This window comes from Panthera leo, chromosome A1 (genome assembly GCF_018350215.1).
Source record: "Panthera leo isolate Ple1 chromosome A1, P.leo_Ple1_pat1.1, whole genome shotgun sequence".
NCBI classification, from domain to species: domain Eukaryota; kingdom Metazoa; phylum Chordata; class Mammalia; order Carnivora; family Felidae; genus Panthera; species Panthera leo.
The window spans coordinates 221506637-221513295 of NC_056679.1; the positions used below are offsets into that span (position 1 = coordinate 221506637).

Genomic DNA, 6659 nt, shown 5'->3' on the forward strand with positions numbered 1-6659 from the left:
ATCATTTATTCTCTTTAAAATACTGATATATTATTTAGCTGAGAGCATTATATAAATTTTAACACTTTACAAACTAATAATAATATTACATTAACATGTTTTAAATTTTGATCATTATTTGCAAATGCTGATTGTCGTTTTCTCCCTATTCACCATCAAGTTATTAAAAGCAAGTCAGCAGGGCGGTGGCTGCCTGCGGCTGGGGGCGGAGTCTCAGGAGCCGGGGTCCCCGGGCTGTGCTGAACGCGTAACGTGCAGAACTGCTTAGAGATGTCATAACCGTCTTTTCATGGCAATGATCTCTGTATCTCCATTTTCCAGTGGGGAAACTGAGGCCCACTGAGGTCCAGGAAGAGCCAAGATTCACCCCCTGGTCTGTGTGACCACACCTGCCTGCCTGGTGATTTGGGGAAACCAAGCCAGCTATCAAGCACATGCCTCTGTGCCCTTGGGGTGCCACCACCAGGGACAGCAGGCCTGATGGGGTTGGTGTTATGGAACCTGGTCTGGATCTCCCAGTGGAAGAACCAAGTGGCACTCGGCGATCTTGGAAGGCAGGAGGTTTATTTTACCTCGTTGGGCTCAGAGGAGATCGGTCTCCAGAGGTCTGAGTCCTGAGCATAAGCAGAGGGGACAATTTATTATTTATTATTATTTTTATTTATTATTTATTTAGTTATTTATTTATTTATTATTATTTTGTTATTTATTATTTATTTATTTGTTATTTATTATTATGATTTTACTTCGCATTAGTAGTAAATTGGCACCCTCACAAGAGAGGTGGGAAGAAAAACCCAGAAGGAGAGTCTTGGGGCAAGGACTGGGATTCCCCTATCAGTCCTATGGACCATCTTACAACAGATTTTTCCCTCTCAGTGGAGCTCACCCACTGCCATCAGGGGAGGCCTGAAGGTCCTTCTGCACTGGGCTGGCCCTGACAGCGGAACCCCAAGGCCAACTTCGACGAGGCCACACTGACCGTAGACGCGGTCTAAATCCACATCATGCACAACGTTGGCGTCACTCCAAGTTTGTTCAGTCTCTGCTCTGTCAGATGCCCAGACCCAGATCTGGCTGCCCCCAAAACCCATCTTAGAGTTTTCCGGAGACCTGGCAGTGTACTTCCCCTGAGGTTTTATTTCTGGAACCGGCTTGAACCCTTCGGAGCCCGCTGTGTGCGGCTGTGGGCCTACAGAAGCCAAGTCTTGCTCAGAACCGGCAGAGCAGGGGTGCGGCTCCTGAGCCCAGCCTCCTCTGAGTGACTCTTTGGGCAGGGAAACCGGGAGTTTGTGAATGACCTCCCTCCCGTGAATGCGTCACTGTACGAGCTGTCCAGCCCAGACGAGATCCATCATTTTAAGAACCAAAGTTTGGGCGTGGCCTTTCTGCACCGATGCCGCCTCACCGTCTGAGCCGGTGTTCCCCCTGGAGAAGGTGGCCAAGAAGTTTGCTTTCAAGGACTGCATCCCACGCCCCTCTGGCTGCATATCCAGCCGCACCACGTGTCGACACCGCCGTGCCTGTGCAGCGTTTCCCGCAGGTTTGCGTGCGTCCTCCAGCCAGGCAGTGCTTCCCAGCAGGTCAGGTCATCACGGTCAGGTCCCTGGCCACACCGCAGCGGGTGGCACCCTGCTTTGGCCCGGAGCTTGTGCCTGCGTGCCACCCGGAGCTTGTAGCCCCGGTAGCAGAGGAGAGCCCTTCCGCATCCAGGACAGAACCTGGACCTGAGTTGGCCACCAGACTCCCCCACTCGTGAGGCTCCAGAGACAGGCACTGGTGGCATCCACTGGCAGCCAGTACAGGCAGAGGGTCCCAGTGGCAATGGCAGCAACAGGAATCCCCATGCTGGCCCATGGGGGAAGGTCCAGGAGGTGGGTGACGAGCCAGTGGAAAGGCCTCAGGAAGTGCCAGAGACCTCTTTCTGTGACTTCCAGGATGTCACCCGCACGGTGCTGAAAGAAAGCCACAGCAGCATCCACTGTCCGGACAAGGGCCTGGAGCTTCCTGGGCCGGGGCCCTGTCCTCGCTGTCACCGGTACACGGCTCTTTCCCCCGACAGCCGACTCCAGCCACCACCTGTACTGTGAGGTGGCTGCTCCATGGCTGGAGATGAGCGTCCAGGACACTATCCGTGGACCCTTGGTGGAGCCATTCGTGCTGGCCAAGCTGCGGCCCAAGGATGGCCTCTGCTTCATCCACTGGAGCACCATCCGCCTCGACTGCCTCATCCCACGGTGGCCCAGGGTGACCAGGCAGCCGACGCGCAACACTGGCACCTGCGTATGCTCCCCATCGAGCTGGGGCTGGGACGGGTCCTTCCCCAGCTTGCAGGAGGTGCCAGCCGCTCTGCGGGGCTGCTTGTTGCCGGCCGGCGACGACTGTTTCTCCCTACACTGCTGCTGCCGGCCACGGCCAGGAGAAATCTCCAGCCTCCTCATTGTTCCGGGGTCTCTGGCCCACACTAAGCCACTCAGCCTCAGCCAACTCAACTTCCAACGGGTCTGCCAGGATGACATCACCCGTCTGTCCCAGTTGGGCCAAGGCACGAGGAACAGTGCTTATGAGGGCATCTTACGAGTGGGGGGGTGGGCAGAAGCCCCAAGGAGGGCACGGCAGATGGTGGGGATGCCCCCATACCCAGTGGGGGCCGTGGGCTGGAGCTTCAAGTGGAGTCAAGGTAGCCCCCACGACATCGCCTTGGCCTTCTACAAGACAGCCAGCCTCATGCGCCAGGTCTCCCATGTGCACCTGGCCTTTGTGCATGGCATCTGCAGAGGCAGCTATGAGAACATCCAGGGTATAGGGAGTATTGGTCTCCGGACATGTGGCTGGGGTGGAGTGGGGCCACCTGCCCATAGCCTGGAAGGAAGCAGTGGCCAGCACCCTCAGATACTTGGGTGGGTGGAGCGGACCCCCTGGATAGCCCCCGAGTGCCTGTCTGGCGGTGCCAACAGTCCAACCACCGCAGCTGACAAACAGGGCTTTGGTGCCACCTGCCTGGAGCTCTGCTTCCATGCGGAGGCCCCTCCAATGAACTGTGGCCCGTCTGAGAAAGAGTGTTTCTACCGGAAGCAGCACTGGCTTCCTCAGCCCTCACACCCAGAGCTGGCCACACTCACCACCCAGTGCTGACCTAGGGACCGGCTCAGTGGCCCTCCTTCTGCACCGTCTTGCACAGGCTGTGGGCCCAGAGTGAGCCCCAGCCTGTCACCGGGACCCCTGCTTATGCCAGCGCTATGCACTGAAGTTTCTGCACAGTGAGTGAGCATGGGTACCCGTTTCGAATTCACTTACGAATGCACAGATATCTGTGCTGTCCTTAATGTTTTACTTGGGGAGAGCTATGACCTCTTTGGACGAATTAAGCCCTTGCGATTTATTTATTTATGTATTCATTCATTTTTGCTTTTGTTTTCTCTCTTGATGAAATACCCTTTACACAACTGAATAAATAAGTAAACAAACAAATAAAGCAAGCTAGGAGTAAAATATTTAAATGAAGATCACTACATCTAGAGACATGGCACAAATGTGTTAGATAAGAAAGACCTTGAGGGCCACCCGGATGGTGGAGTCGGTTAAGGGTCTGACTCTTGATTTCGGCTCAGGTCATGACCTCATATTTAGTGAGCTTGAGCCCCACATCTGGGCCATGCTGAAGGTGCGGAACCTGTTTGGGATTCTCTCTCTCTCTCTCTCTCTCTCTCTCTCTCTCTCCCCCTCTGTGTCCCATGCTTCTCACTACTGGGTCTCCCTCGCTCTCTCTTTCTCAAAAAAAAAAAACAAACCTTGCATTTTTTTTTTAAATTCTAAATTTTATCTAAGCGCTTACATAACAAAATGCCTAGTCAAATTTGCATATCTATTGTAATATCTAAACTAAAATGGAACTCAAAATAAGTAGATACAATACAAACGAAACATGTCATGTAGATATTTATTGGATGTGTCATTTTTTATGCAATGGAAATGTTGTAAAGTAACAGCTTTCCTTTGTTTATCGACATCTACTTGTTTCTAAAAAATTGTTCCTTGTCTTACATACCTTTCTGTCCACCAAGATTCATGTAAACATAAATTTTAGTTTACAAGAAATGACAAAAATATTTTACTTGAGTTGCTATTAAGCAAATGCTGAATATATTCCCTCATACTATTTTTTATGTTACTTTTATATAGATGAACACATGTACATCTGTTCTTGGTGTTGATAATCATGTCTGGTAATCTCACATTCAGAATTACCTATGATTTAAAGAGGAACAACTGTTTTCTTCATACTGTCATATAGCAGTACTTATATAATATTTTTCCAAAATCATGCAATTCCAGAGAGATCGTACGTTGATTTCCCTACCTTGCACCCGTTTCCTCTTAGAAAATTGCTGTGCTTTGCTTGTGAACAACTCCTTCCAAATGCTCAGTCCACTGGTTTAGGTGTTGCTGACCACATCATATTCTATTAATGGCCATGCCATCCAGCTGTGACTAATTGGTGAGCTCGCATTCCCATGCAGATTGCTAGAAGGTTGGGGATACACTAAAGCCACGAACAAAACTATTCTAAGACTTTTATTAGAAATTTTGAAATAAAAAAAAATTATTCTTGCGTTTTATGTGACAAAGCTCTTTGTAGGGCCATGGAAGTTGTGGAAGCAAATGACAGCCACGTAGTCACCATGTGAGCACGAGATCGCCTGCTCACAGAACCCACAAAGAAAAGACACACAGCGATAAAGAAGCAGGGTTGAATCTTGATGCCATTTTGGAGTCTCTAGACTTATTAGGAGCTCATGATGTCTTTGGATTATTTATTTTAAGAGCCTATGAATTTTCTATTTTGCTAAAAAGATTATGAATTGGGATTTTAGAACTTTTCTGTAGGTGAAGAAATTTTAGATTAACCAAGGTACATGATTTGTCTTTTGTCAGCGACAGGGTTTGTAATCAAACTTTTGCTTTTTTAGACTTTCTTCCATTCATGATTCTAAATACTGGTTTAAATTGCATTAATAGATAAAAGTTATATATGTGGATGTTAAAGGGAATTGTCATCTCTATAGCAAACTATTGATGCAATCAAAAAGCTGTTTCATGAAATCTAATCTTTGTGTCGTTTCGCCCTATTATTTTTCTAAAATATTAATTTGAAGTTCCATGTGATTAGGAATTAAGTTATATGGAATCTAAATTTCACTTTATGATATTATGGTTACTAATAGACTACAGAAACTTTTTTTTTTTTTTTTATCATTTGAAATGGTTTAACCGTTTAGTCAAATCAGAGCGAGGATAAGAGTCAAGTGTTTTCAGTACTAATGACAGCTATCTAGTCCTGTCACCTTGAGTAAATCAGCTAATGATTTTGGACTTCTACATCTAAATGTAAAATAAGGAAAAATGACCAGGATACTTGTAATAGATTTTGCAGTTTTATTAAGTTGAGTATTAAAACCAGTGTGTTATTAAGGCACATACACAGCATTACAATAAACTATTTTGCTCCCAAACTGGACATATTTTATTTGGTCTATGATGTAGGGCCTTTAACACATCTTTGCCAACATTTAACAATTTGGAGAATTCATGTAGAATTTAAGGTTTTGCACTGCATTAAAAAAAAAAAAAAATCAGAAATCTGACTGCAGCGGGTGGGGCGCCCGAGTGGCTCAGTTGGTTAAGGATTGGACTTCAGCTCAGGTCACGATCTTATGGTTCATGAGTTTGAGTCCCGCGTTGGGCTCTGTGCTGACAGCTTAGAGCCTGGAGCCTTATTCGGATTCTAGGTCTCCCTCTCTGTCTCTGCCCCTCCCCCACTTGCGCTGTTTCTCTCTCTCTCTCAAAAATAAATAAACATTAAAAAAAAAAAGAGAAAACATTTAAAGAAACCTGGCGGCAGTCGAGCAGCGTGACCATATGTGAAAAATTAACTGAAGCTGAAGAGCAGATGTGCCATTTAGTTAGGTCCTACGTTCGGAGTCACGGTTCGCGCAAAGCCATATATTTTTGAATTTACTGATTATTAACAGGGTGTGGAGAGTGGCCCTTTTTCAGCCTAAGTATTTCACTAACTTACTTTATTGCCCAGATCCTGAGGACATTTGGATTTGTGACCCCTTCGATATACATTGATAAGTATGGACAGCGTTTTTTATGAATGCAAGAACCAGGCACATGGTTGCAAAATTATATTCCAAGTCAAAATACTGAGGTTTGATCAACTTTCAACATTAAAGCTGTGCGTTGAACAGTTTGCATTGCAGCTGCAGGGTCTAATTATGTGATGCAAATGGACAACACTCATTCAAAGCCGTTTACAGTTTAGAAAATTAGATGTATTTGACAGTAAGTGGTGTGGGCAGAAGAATCCACGGGGCAGGGGGGTGGGGTGTGTGGCATTATATTATGTTGATGTAAACTATAGAGAAATAACAGCAACAAAAGAGACCTGCTGTGGTGTAGAAAAGGAAGATTAAGCAGAACACAAAATTATATATGTATGATTTGATTACAATTGTGTTTCAAGTACTATACTAAGACTGTGGCAAAAACAGAAAAATCAAAGGATTTGATTTGTTTGTATGATTTTATTATTTTAAATTTCATTTGGGCCTCCTGTGTGGCTCAGTTTAGCGTCTGACTCTTGACTTTGGCTC

At 46.3% G+C, this 6659-nt stretch overlaps 1 pseudogene; it reads left to right on the forward strand.

The window, feature by feature from the left end:
* Positions 1 to 434: 434 nt before the first annotated feature.
* LOC122198652 lies at positions 435 to 3248 on the forward strand (annotated as a pseudogene).
* The last annotated feature ends 3411 nt before the right edge of the window (positions 3249 to 6659 follow it).